Below are 14,525 nucleotides of genomic sequence, written 5' to 3' on the forward strand. Positions count from 1 at the left end.
CCTTAGCCACTGAGAGCAGGGGTATAAATCAGTTGAGGAACTATGGAAATCAGTGTGGAGATTTCTCAAACAAGGAAACCAATCTACCAAAAGGACCCATTGTTATTACTCCTGGGCATATGCCCAGAGAATTCTGCATCCTACTACACACTGCTTGTCCATGTTCACTGCTGTCCTATTCACAATAGCAAGGAAGTGAAATCAGCCCCAGTGTGTATCAACAGATGGGTGGATAATAGAAGTGGGGTACATATACACAATGGAATTGTACTTAGTTATGAAGGAAAGTGGAATGATTTGCAAATAAATAGACGGCACTGGAAAATATTGTGTTAAGAAAGACAAATATACCTGTTCTCTTCTCATATACAAACCCTTCTAAAGGTGTGGAAACAATGTGGGGTAAATCTAGGGAATTAGAGAGGGACCCATGAAATGAAAGAAGGGGGCCTAAAGGAGAGGGCTGGGCAAGAGAATGCCTGAGATCAAGAGGAAGGGGGAGTCATTGGGAAGGAAAGATACAACAGTGACAGGGAGGGAAGAGGGACTGAGTGGTAGAATTGTGTCTGTATTAAATGTGCACATTTCACATTACTGTTTCCTCAAGTTGGTATTACATAGTATTTATATTGTACTAGATATCACTAATCTTAAAATGAATTTAAAAAATTGAGATGCTAGCAATATAGTTCAGGAATAGAATGCTTACCTGGCGTGTCCAAAGTGCCGGGTTCAACCTACAACACTGAAAAAAATGCAACCCATAAATAAAATAAGAATTTAAATAAACAAACACAATAGTTCCTCTTTATTGGTTAGGAATGTATTCCAAGACCCATGAAATGTCCAGAACTATAAATAGTAGTGAACATTGCATACACTATGTTTTATCTTACACATACATATTTGCAATAAAGTTTAATTCATGAATTGGGCACAGTGAAAAATTAAGAATAACAGTAGCAAAATAGGATTACTGTAACAATAGACTGTAATGAAAGTTATCTGAGTGTGGTCTGTCTCTTTCATAACATCTGGTTGTAACATCCACCCTTCTGGAGGTTATACTGTGCCCCTGAGATGATGAGTGAACTGATTCATGTAGCCACTGTGAAGTAGTGTTAACCTACGGAAGAAGAATTCTTTGAACACAAGTGTTGTAGTTCCACAACTACACAAGTGTTGTAGTGGGCAGGTGGGTAGGGCATACCACGTGGATACACAGGACACAGGGGTGATTCCTGAGCCATGTGGAACCGAATGCAGAATGCCATGATATGAGATTTCATCAAGATTTTTAGAACAGTATATACTTTAAAATTTGTGAATTATTCTGTAATATTCCATTCAATATTTTCAGACCACAATTAAGCATTGATAGCCGAGACCATGGAAATCATTAAGCTGGAGGAGAGGCGACTAATGTAGTAAAATTCCCAGTATGTTCAACAATAGAGGTCTTTGAAGTGTAACACAAATCCTAACTTCTAATACATTCCAACAAAGATGCTTCCAGATTTCAAGCCTTTAAGTTACTGGCTGGAAACCTTCAGAGCATCAGAGCCTCAGGTCATTCACTAAAAATGCTCCCTTTTTGTATTCCTAGATTGAAGGTTTTAATTCTCAACTAGGAGTCTAACAGTTTATTCATAATACAATGAGAAGGGATTCTACATCATTTTACAGCATCCATTCTCTCTGCAACATTATGATTAAACAATTGTTTAAAATGGTTAAGTGTTGAGTTTACCCTACTGATTTTTTTACATTCGAAAACTAGCATCATCTTTGTGTTCAGCCATCCATCTTGAGAGCGGGGTGATAGGGACATCATGTTTCATACGGTATGTGACACAGAACCAGAAATGGGACACTGTTGTGTCCAGACCAGTCTGTCACTGAGGGATAACCTAAGACTTCCTGATCAATTCTGACAAGTCACTGGCAGTTTGCAGGGGAAGCACATATGTGACAAAGGACAAGCAGGGTTTGATGTTGTCAGCAAGAACCCTCTAGTCCCAAGTAGGAGTCAGATTGCTGACAAGTCGGGTTTGTGGGTGCACTTGATTTTCATTTGAAATAAAACTTCAGGAAATTCCACATGCATGTTCCTCCCCAGATGCACTCTTCTCATTGATTGAGTCCATGGCTCAGTGGCAGAGCATGCTGATTTGAAGGCGAGGATGTTCTTCATCTTTTTGCCAGTTGGGTTATGCATTTTCTCACATTTATCCACATCAACCTGGATCCTGAATGATGAGAAGTTGGTGATATTATGTGTTATGTGTGTATTGCACATATGTCCACCTGTATGTGTATGGGTATGTGTGTAGAGGCTGGAGGTCAACCTTGTGTGTCATTCTTTAGGAACTGTCCACTTTGGTTGTAGAGATAGGGTCTCTCACTCTCACTGTGACCTGGGGCTTGCTGATTAGGCTAGGTTGCCTGCTCAGTGAAACCCAGGGATTCTTGTCTTCTCTCCTTACATGCTAACATGAGTGGCTTCTTTTATATAGAGACTGTGAACCAAACTAACATCTTTAAACTTATGAGGCCAGCACTGTACTGGCACCTATCTCTATAACCTCTGTGGGAGACCAGCTCTCACATTATTTATCCCAGGGACTCTTGAGAAATGAGGGATAGGAGATTTAGATAGAAATAAAGAGAGGGAGAGAAACAGAGAGAAATGCAGGATAGCCTCGGGTGGGCCTAGATTCTTATCCACCAGCCTACAACTTCATTCCAAAGGGCTATTTAAAATAATGTTAAGGGGAGGGGCAAAGGACCACCCCCTTGCTAGGTACAGGCAAGTGTAGACCCTTACAAACACCTGGTACTCAGGCCCGTCCATGGCCAAATCATCCTCTTATGCAGTCATGCTCGGTAAAGCCACTAGGAAGCCTAGATGGGCTCCAACAAACCTCTCGATTGATATTCTTTACAATACCACAATAAATTTCTTTGTATTTAAAATCACAGTTGGCATAAAAGGGGCATTTCTGGCTCCTGTCTGGGTTTTGAGCACTGATACTTTGTCCACTGCATAGATGATAAAGAGAATATGTGAAGTAATTATTAAAAGTGGGACTGCTGAAGCCAGACCATATGGATTTGAGTTTTGGTTCCTCACGGGACTCCGGTGGAGTTGAGCACAGCACCACTTAATGTATGTGGAAAGAAGTGTCCTTATGTGTGAAACAGGGATAACAAAAGTTCTCTTTATTTTCCATGCATATATGTTTAGTATGTTGGATATTGCATCAAGTAGGCCTTGTGGAGGAGCTGGGAGGGTGGCTTACAGGCATCAGTTTTCTCCATGCACCTTGTGGCTCTTGGGGATGGAGCTCAGGTCACTAGGCCTAGCAGTTGATACTTTTATCTGCTGAGCCATCTTGCTGGCCCCTGATGTTTTATCATTCCAAAATGCAACTTCTGTCAGATAGTATAATGCATGCAAAGGATATATGAGTTTATAACCCTGAAAAACTGTGTGTCCCCTCCTACGCTGTCCTTTTGGTCTTCTAGTCATTTATATTGCTTAGACTGTTCACACTATCCACTGGATAGCGTCACTCTTACTCTACGCTGTTTTAAAAATCTTTGTCTTCCTTTTTGGTAACTTCTATTACTATTTCATCGAGTACATTCATTGTCTGCAGCACTGATCGGATCTGCCCTAGTCTCTCCCAGTACTCTCTTCCCTGCAGTTACTTCACCTTCTGTTTTCAAAGCTTCCCATTTCTTTGTGTCTACCATTTTGGGGAATCAATGGAAAGCAACTGAACAAATGCTGTATAAGCCTCTTCATCTACTAATTTCGTTCCCCCCTCAATTGGGGGTATGTAGAATTGACTACTTTCTTGAGTACTTGACAATATTTGATTTCAGGGTGGATATTAAGAATTTTAGGTTTGGCCATGTTACACTTCGCTGTATTCCTTTAACAATACTAGACTTGGTTCTAGCAATCAGTTAAAACTTCTGGATATTAATGTGGCTCATTTGAAATTTATCTTTAAACTTTGGAAGGCTGTATCTGGCCCTGGATCATTTGACAGGTCTCAAATTCTACTCTGGCAATTTGTTCAGTAGTAGTATTTATTAATTAATTTACCATCTATCCATTATTCAATGGATATTATAGTCAAGTGTTTGGGTATGATCAATTAAAGACAAATAAAAATCCTCAAGGAGCTTACAGTTAAGAAAGCCCAATCAACACAAGCATAAACATTGTCAGATAATAATATGTATTAATAGAATAATATGCAAAGTCAGCATATTACTTTCCCATGTGCATATGTCAAAATATACTCATCAGATTTTTACTTCCTGATTAATATTGTCTTTTATACCTAAAGTCTGGAAAATTATTTACATAAATTTTTGGATTTGTAAGATACACACACACACACACACACACACACACACACACACAGAGTGACATTTAATGTAAATATGCCTGTATGTGTGTATATATATATATATATATATATATATATATATATGGAGAAATGCATGTAGATATGTGTACATGCTTATGTAATTACATATGATCAAAGGAGAACAATATATTTACTTTCATAAGCACTCAAAAACTCATTCAACACACACACACACACACACACACACACACACACACACACACATATATATATATATATGATAGGCTGTTATGTCCCCATTCTGGAACTAGAAACTAGAGCCACAGTCACAAACAAAACTAAGGCCTCTGAAAATGCAAATTCAAAACCAGAAAATAAAGTGGCAATCAGTTATGAAACATTGTCAAGGAAGATGATACTATCTTCCAGCAAGTGATGTGATGACACCAGTGTTGTGTTGATGGTAGAAAACTTGCCCCAGGCAAGCCAGCTTGTTTGTGTTCTGAGATCCAGATTCTACTCGCTAATATTGTGAGTCCCAGATAAGTGTTTTCTTTTAAAGGACTACTGATGTATCGATATTTTTGTCCTCTGGGTGCTATTTCTGTAGAACCGTGAATCCCTATTTTCAGAGTTTTAGGGTTTGAATTTCAAGAAGACTCTAACTTGTAAAAGAGGAGCGGGGCTTAAGCAGCTGCACATGCTGCTAATACATTTTGATGCCTCTGGTTGCCGCTTCCGGCTATGATTCCCTTAATTGTTACCACGTGCCGGTGCTGCACTACAGGCTCTGCTCCGCTCTTTATCGTATTTAATCCCTGAAAGAACAGTGATGTGAAGGACAACACCAGCACAGAAGAGGAAATTAAGGGCTGGCCATGAAATCAGTTTTAAAATATTTATGAACATGAAACATAGCCACCAAGACAGAAATAATTCTTAATCTGCTGTATTGAAAGTGCTACAATAAGACAATTAGCACATGCTACATTGCACATTGTAAATTGCAATTAGCATTGTTGATTAGATGGCTGAGTAGATGGCCTTCTGAGAAAGGCATATTTGGGAAATTCAGATCAAATCCTACATGTTTTCTAAAAGAAAAGCATATTATAAGAATATTTAGAATTTAGAACGACCTTCTAATTTCTGTCCTACTAAGAGGCAATAAAGAATTCAAGTTGAATAAGGGACAAAATGGGCTGGGCTGGGACAACATCTGCTGGAAAGAACCTCAGCTTCCACTGGACCTTTGCAAAGCTGAGTAACTGTCAGAACTTCAGTGATGGGGAACTGCAATATTGCAGGCCCAGAGTCTAGTTACAATTTGCCTTGGACTGTCTTTAGTCCTCTTAGTAGTCACTTCATGTGTATCTTTGTGTGTGACCAACATCTTTCTGACTAACAAGTGAACTCTTCCAAAAAGCTAAGAATGTATTCAAGTAGTATCTAAAGGCCTTTAAGAGATATATCCACTTTGCTGTAACCCATATACCGGATGCCTCCACCAACGTACTTGAGAAATGCCTTGATTTGTGATTGGCCTTCTTCTGTAACTATAAAGACTTCATGAAACAGCTGCCACATTGGACCTTGTGATTGGAAGTAATATTATTCTATATGCTGGGTCATGAGGACTCATATTTGGTGCCTGAGTCAACTGTTTCTTATTCCCTTTGAGGTGAGTGTTGTGTGTCTTGCACTGACAGGACTCAGTGTAGTTGTGTCTGGAAGAATCTTTTTCTGCAAGCTTTGACCATGTTCTCTAAGATAGGGTTTCATTTCAGAAAGGGACAGATGGCAAAACCAACCTTGGCTAAACCGCCTTTCCTTGGCCCTTTATCTCCTCTGTTGTGCCATTATGAGCCACTGTGGTGACTAGTACTAGATAGTGGGGCCACCAGCTAGGAACGGTGCCAGGCAGTTTATGCTGTGAGATCCTTTTTCAGTCCAGTAGATTGCATAGACTGAGAGAGACTTGGTTTTCAGTGATTGCTATCCCAGATGTTCTAGAAATCTCTGTAATGAGCTGGTGGAAGAGATGATGGATGGTAGCCTCTCCACAATTGTTCTGTGGTGAAGAATACTTGGAAAACAAAACTTTGCCTCACTCCTTTGTTTCACTTAGCCACAAGGGTACTTTCACCTCTTATAAGAATGGAACAGAAGTGAGGCATCTGTAATGTACTCCCCTCTCTGTGTGTAGCTTGTAATGGTGGAAAAAATGCGTGATGATGGCAGAAAACTTTTCTCATATTTGTTCTTTAAGGTCATGAGTTTTCTTGTTATAAACTACTAGAACTTAGATACTTCCTTCTAGTTGAGCTCTTTTGGTAATTTAAATAATTTTAAATATGAAAATACGATTTCATCTTTTTATAGTGCCCTTTATGTATTTATGTATTATATACTATACATATAAATTGAATATATAATTATATGAATTAAAACATGCTTTCAAGATTTACCTACATTTTTGTAGTACTTGTCTTTCCATATTGATCTTTTACTCATTAACTTAATGAGTTACTGTTATGGCCATTCACTGTAGATCTACAGTAATATATCAGTAAGTTTCTGAAAGTAAAGTAGTAATTGTCATAACAAATACAAACCACTAACAGAGTTGAAAGAAAAGGTGGGAGAAATGGAAAATGTAAGGAGAGTTTATGATAGAAAGCCAAATGGATGCTTAGGAGCTGTCCTGACATATTTCCTCCATGATTGAGAATGAGGGGTATTTGGCCTTGCAAGATGAGTCTGTTGGAAATGACCCCAAACCAAAGGCAACTGAGTGAGCAAAGGACTAGAGAAAACAAAATCCAGAGAGAGTTTAGGAGAATAGGAACAGTTTGATGCTACTGGACTTTAAGGATTAGTTTTTTAAAATTGCCGTTGGTTCTCCATATCTGCAGTTTTGTACTCAAGAATACATACAAAATATTTTTTGAATGTACGTGTGAAAATGTCATAATGAAATTTCTCCTTTTGTACAACTATGCATTTTTACTAAGCATATGCATTTTCCTTCTCAGCATTCCCCAAATAAAATATAGCATAACATTGTTTTGGGTATTATAATTGATCTGGGGACTATTTAACTTCAATAGATAGATAGATATGCCTAGGCTATATACCAAGAGAATACAATTACACTAGCGGTTTGGGCATCCAAGAGTTTTGGTATTTGTGCTGCAGTCTTTGACAAAATCTACCACTGACATTCAAACAGTAGAGGACCTCAGACTCCACTTCAAAGAATCTGAGTTTATTTGCACATAGTTAATCACTGAGAGGTTCTGACCTGGCCAGAGCCTCACTGACACTGACTTCACTGGGGACAACTGGTAGAAATGGTGCCATTCCAGAATCACAAGGGCTGATTCTGAGAGTAGAGCAATCCCAGAGGTGGAATGTGCATGGCTGTTCCCTGCTGAAAGGTCACCCTCAGAAAGATGAGCTGGAACCTAGCTTGATGCCTCCCACTCAGAAATATCTACTGAATACTGTGGCATGACACAACCAATCAAGAATGCAGACACATGAATGCCTCAAATAGTGAAATAGGAGAGGAAGTTGTGCTTGAGAAATAGAAGTCAACACTGTGAAAACAACTCAGGAATGAAGTCACGGTTACCACTGTTTTATCTTTACCAGTCTCAAGAGCTTCTGGGAGAGAACTAAGTTGATTTTGCTTTTTCTGATTTAGTCTTTGAAAGGCTATACATTTCATAACATTTATGTCTTTTCTTAAGCTTGTTACATGAATTATGGTCACATCTAGATTAGCTCTAAGGAATCTCACTTCTATTATGTGTGAGAGTAGATTACACCTTTATAAGACATCAGCATAATAATTATAGAAAATATTCCATATTTTTATAAAAAATCTTAGTCATTCTAGATGTCTGGATGTATAGATTTACATCATTCTACTAATACATTTATATACATTCTGAGTAGAAATGTAGACAATACTTGATTGAATATATGCAATATATTAAATTCTACATTTCTTTGCACATATCCATATGATAAGATGTTTTAGTTTCTTTTCTCCTCTCTCTAATACATATAATTCAGAAATAATTAATAAATAAGACACAATGTAGAAATATTGGAATCTAAATATCAAATGTATAATTGCTCCAGCTGGTCAGGAAAATGAGGCCAGGCATTTGCAGCTGAAACGGCTTATGGAATATTCACTACCAGGCTCTTCCACACTAAACAAGCAAGTGATGGTCCACCCAAGCCATTTGTAGTACACATATCTACAGGACCTTTCTTGGTCTGTAATCAAGAAGGAATGCCCACTGCTTCACTTTCTGGAGATCAGCTTTACCTATTGGAATGACATAAACCATACATGCTGGATCACTGGTCCAGGATTAGATGAGTTCACATTCCAATGATCAGGTTACCAATTTTAGTTCTGTAAGCTATGGGGGGGAACATTGATGGACTGATTATTCCATTGCAATGCCAGCATAATAGTCCTGTTTCCACTTTTAATAGCAATCTAAATTTCCTCTGTAAGAAAAATTTCCCAGTAACAGTGGTCTTGGCTCTTCTTTTCTATGTGGGAGTGAGAGCTGTTGCTATGTTACCTAAGGGATGAAATTCAGAGGAAAGCCATGACCTAGCATGAAAAGCTTAAGAAACTAGACTCTGGTCTTCCCAATCATGCTGGTGATGGGGGGCAGGCTCTTTATTATAACAGCCACTTTGTTGTTATTGTTTTACTGTTCTAATGGGGATATAGTAGTCCTTATTAACTGCAACTGATAGCAATATGAGGGGCCTCGTTTGTTTCTGCAGTCTTGAAGCACCCACAATATTGTGCTACAGTTTTCATATCAGAAACCAGACAAGCGAGGGAAATTTACTTAAACCTTTGACCATTAATTCTATTCCAGTACAATTAGGGACCAGATTTCCAGGGTCCAAAATATGAGAAAGTATATGCTTAAATTATGAATAACTGCTCAAGGACTCTGTGAAAAAATCGGTGCATTGAGAATAGCTTCCTAGAGTGCATATAAGAAAAGCACTTAAAGTTTAAACTTTCCTTTATTATAATTGACATTCAGCATGTTTCACTCAAGGTTGTATAGTTTCCTTTACCATGAACCCTAACTTCAACTTCAACTCCACACACTCAAATTTTCCTTAGTTAAGGTGAATGTTACACTTTAACTCGCTCTATTTACTTTAAAGGCTATTCTGCCACCTGAAAACAGTCACAGAGGAGCCTCCAAAGAACATCTGGGAATGGATGAGCACTGTGAGCATATGCTGGGGAGGATGGCATAAGATAGTTTGAAATAATCCATGACTACAAAGATCAATACCAAAGGTAGTGTCTGTTTAGGATTCAGTAAATGGATCTTTGTGGTAGCGTTTAGAGTAAGACTGGGGTGTAGCCTCTGCACAAGGTTGTGATTCTACCACAGACCATTGTTAGTTGTTCTTAGCACATTCATGCTCACCCTTCTGTCATAGCATTTCAGTTCATTATTAGTTTCTTTTCGGTAGGGTTGACACAAGTGACTCCATTTTAGTTCTGATACATTTCCTAAGTGTTGTGGGCTAGGATCTAATAACATTTACTTAGAGGGTTCTTAATGCTGTTTTTATTTTTCAGCAAAGAATTTTAGTAAGTGCCTAATAAAAGTGATTCTTTCCAGGCGGAGGTGGTGCACACCTTTAATCCCAGCACTTGGGAGGCAGAGTCAGGCAGATCTCTGTGAGTTCTACGTCAGCCTGGTCTACAGAGTGAGCCAGGACAGGCACCAAAGCTACACAGAGAAACTGTGTCTCAAAAAAAAAGTGATTCTTATGTAAATAAAAATATCAGGCTCAATGTAGACCTGCTGGGTTATAGTAAGCTGTTGTTAAATGCAGAGAGTTTATCTACACATGTCATTGTTAAATTCTCAACATACTAAAATGCCACATTCCTGACTTTGACTGTTCTGGCTGAATTGCTATATTATCTTGATACTTTCTAGCATTTTCTGTGCAATTATTAAAACAGTTATGATGGCTTTAAAAGGATGTAATTGGAAAAGAAAGATGGCCTGTACTGGATGAAATTCTTAATTAATCTTTCACTATTAAATTGTTCCAAATTAATCAAGTATATTGCCTACACCAAAGGCAACCACACTTTACATATCTCACTCTTATCTCCACCAAGCCGTATATTAAAAATTAATTTTTAATTTAAAAGTATATTTAACTGTAAAACCATCAATTCTAAATAACTTTATTAACTCTTTCCCCAAAATATCTTACATGATTTCATGTTAAAGAGAGTGCTTTGTGCTTAACACTGAGATTTTGGGGAGGAGGGGTGGGTAAGGAGGTATAGACTTTGAAACATCAAGTTAGGATATATATTTTCTTTTTATAGATAATTTTCTCGGGAGACTACTGTTCATTTACTTACTGGTTTATTTCATTCATTTGTTCAATACATATTCATTTTTAAAAAGTGGTATTATAGGTGCTGAGAATGAATGTGAAAAAATCATCATAGCAATGTTCTGGTGTATGAGTAAGCCATCAGCAAAGTGAATTCTAATTTTATTGTACATAAATATTCTTACAACATTGGAGAAATCATGGAAGGAGATCACTCCCCTTCTCCAAACTCTTTTGAATAGTGTACTATACTTTCCCTGGATTCTTGCTTTATTTACCACCACCACACACCAGAGCAGTGACACATAGGCCCCCACACACTTCCATCTATACAGTGCTTCTCAGCTGGAAGGTAGCTGCTTGTCCTTCTGTAGGAGCTGGACATGAATTAGGGGCCCTTAGCTTTCTGCCCAGTTCCTAGGTTGTGAACTGTCAACCTGTCTGTGATGTTTAATTACTGATTAGGGCCTGGGGATAAATGTCACATTTAGTTCAATACAAGGTGCTTAATGGTCCTAATACCCCTATGTAGTTGATTCCCTGACCCCCCCACAGTCAACTAACTGTTGATTCAATGAGTTAACTAGAGGTTTTATGGCATGCATACATAACCTATATGTTAATATAACATGAGTTTATTATCTGATCGGCTGTTTTGTTAAGATATGATCACGGTGCTGTGGAACACTTGAAGATACATGTGTAACAGACCTTCCTCACAGCTATAAGAGGGAGGATGACATACTGTATTGCCTTGAGTGCAAGAGCTGCAGAAGGTGCTTTGGTGATTTGATGAAGGGCCCTCTTGGTCTTACTACTTGACATTCTGAGACTATAAGAAGCTTTTCAGTAAGACATGATGCACAAATGACATGCCCTTCTTAGAATCAATGAAATAAGATTATATCACTCCTTGAAAATCATCTGTATTCTGGAAAGTGCTGTATTCTTAAACCCTCATGAAAAGCACATGGAATGTTACACATTAAGGAAGACAAGTTACTCAGACAAACAGTATTATGTGGATCAAATGGAAGCCACTGAGATGAGTGAGATGTATCTCTGTAGTTTGTAGGTATATCAGATTTAAATCAATATGTTGAATTTCTGGCTTTGGTTGAATGAGTTGCAATTTGGCTAAAATCCTTTCCAGGCCAGGCTGGCAATACAATCAAGGTGGCTGTGACACAGTCAAATAGAAAGCTGTTTAATGTGGTGATATGACAAACTTTAATAAACTTTATTTTGTATTAAAGATAACCTCTGGCTTTCTTCTTTCAAATAGAAGTGTGTCTTTGAGGTCTAACATGTCACATCCCTAAGCAACTTAGTATGGGTTATTTCTTCCTTTTTCTTTTGTCCAGAAATACAGAAAGAGAAGCCCATAAATCATAAAGTAGAACACTACAAAACTTGAGTCCTGTGTACAGTTTGATGACCCTCTAGAGCCACTTATTGTCCACAGGGTTAACTCAAGAAAACCACTTTGAGAAACCAGCAAACAAAAGGCTAGAAATTGAGAGTCCTTCTATAATCAAAATCATTCACTTTTGTAATTTTTTGACAGGAAATGTTGTCCAACCAATTAAATAAAAAAATAAAAAACCCTTTCCCCAGTAGGAAATAGACTTTGCAATAATTATTCAGGTTTACCTAAAGTTTCTAAAATATACTATTTTGCTATAAAGAGGAGAACTAGAGCAATTAAAACAATTCCCTGTGCAGATTAGATTTGGTTTTTGAGTGTTTGCCCATCTTTCCCCCTCTTTTGGATATACCTAGTAATGCAGCAGCTGATTCTGTAGGTGGTTTGGGATGCTGTGTTTTCAGATGCTTGGCCTCTACCTGGCAGGCTGTAACATTCATCCTGGAGAGAGGTGCCAGTCATGATGGCCTCTTGGCTACTTGTGTGTTGGTGATTCCTTTTACATGGTCTTAAAAATAGGATTTCACTGTCATTAGATGAAATTTACATTAAAGGCTAATAAAACAGTCAGACATTCGAGAGCTGGCCAGCTTTATCAGAGTAGAATACGTGCCTATGCAGAAGATGTCTGTGCTTCGGTTATGTTGTTGTTAAGAGATTCAAGTAAATGAAGATCATTTATCTTAGAAACTGGGTTGTTTGTCTCTTTTTCAATGGAAGCTATTTTGTTCAAAATGCATTCTAACCTTCTGTTTCAGAACAGAATGGGAGTTTCAAAAGATGGATGTTTTTGTTGTTGAAAAAAAAAAATAGCAGGTAAAGCTGCTGACCCTTCCCTAGGCCTCCTCCACCCATCTCCAGACACGGTGACATTGGCACAGACAGGGTTTGTCACCCAGAAATTTATAGCTTATTCCCATCTCTTCATAAATTGACTAAAATTTTTGAAAGAAAAAATATATAGGTGTATAAAATAGCCAGTTACAGGTCGTGTTCTATTTAGCCCTTGATTGAAACGTATTGCTCCTTAGTATCTTTTAGCAATGAAAATTATAATATGGAAGAGAGATTAGAATGAAATTATCATGGCTAGGAGGCATTTACTCAGTGGTGGCAGCCACATAAACCTGGGTCCCGAGAATGATGATAATGCATTAGGTTCTGCATGCCCGGTATTATTGCCACACATTATGTATGTTTCATTTATACTATTTCGCACACACCAGCAACGCTGACAGATAGGTAATTACTCTCTGCGCCAATGAGCAGTTATCAGCACCACCGCTGTTTATTGCTGGAATGAAGTGCGCTTGTCAGTCAAGGTCACTTGTTTGTGTGTCCTCCTTAATAGTTCCTTCACAGTTGTTGAACTTTGCACACGGTTCTTACTGCAGGGCTCCTAGAGGTTACTTTACTGTATTTCTGTTGTGAGCTGACTCTCTTGTGTTTATCACCTTAATTGATAAGCAACTAACTCATAGAAAGCACAACCAAAGATGGGGGGAAAAACGTATTTGGCTAGTCAGCTGATTCCCAGAAGGCATTTCATAATGAAAGACCTAAAGGAGATGCCTTCAGCACTAGCCCTGTTGGGTTGTCACCTGCCAACAGCCTAAGTAAACATTTCTAGAGAGATTTCATTATATAACATTAACCTTAATTTCAGCCACTGATGGATCCAGGCACAATTTCATAACTATAGCCGACTGAGCATTTGCTCCCTTAGAGGTGCAGACATCTATTCATTTCCTGTGGTGTACACAGCTTATTTTCATTCTTTGTACTTATGCAATGGACAAAATCCATTTGGCTTGACTTCCAGACAGTCCCGTTTATTTTTTAGATATGTGCCATTAACTCTCCCCTTACTATAAAATACTATTAGTCTAATGCTGGTCCTCCTCTTTGTGTTGAAGCACTAGGCTTCTTCTAAAATGAGCATTGCACAGTGCGTTTTTGAGACTTAAATAAATTCAGTGTCGTTGTGTTGATCCCATGCAGCCTGCAATTTTGTCTGTTACAAAATAAAGAGAATGGTTGGTCTTTTTATTTTTGTTTGTTAGCTACTGTGCTTTATTAGAAACTGGAATAACCTTTAGGGTATAATAATTTATCCAGTCAAGATAACTGGAGCTATTTCCTTAAGCCTGTGATCAGCTTGAGTTTGTGTGTTGGGAGATTTATATTGCCGTTGCTTATTACCAAAGAAACAGTTAAAAGCGATTTATGGCAGGGCACGTTATGTGTGTGTCTGGAATTTTTGTGTGTTTAACTTCTCTCCT

General features: G+C 38.1%; 1 protein-coding gene across 1 annotated transcript in view; it reads left to right on the forward strand.

Moving 5' to 3' along the window:
* LOC118578256 (cytochrome P450 7B1) overlaps nt 1-14,525 on the forward strand; it is a 172,618-nt gene that overhangs the window by 56,730 nt on the left and 101,363 nt on the right. The gene's annotated exons all lie outside the window — the stretch shown is intronic.

This window comes from Onychomys torridus, chromosome 2 (assembly GCF_903995425.1).
Source record: "Onychomys torridus chromosome 2, mOncTor1.1, whole genome shotgun sequence".
NCBI lineage: Eukaryota > Metazoa > Chordata > Mammalia > Rodentia > Cricetidae > Onychomys > Onychomys torridus.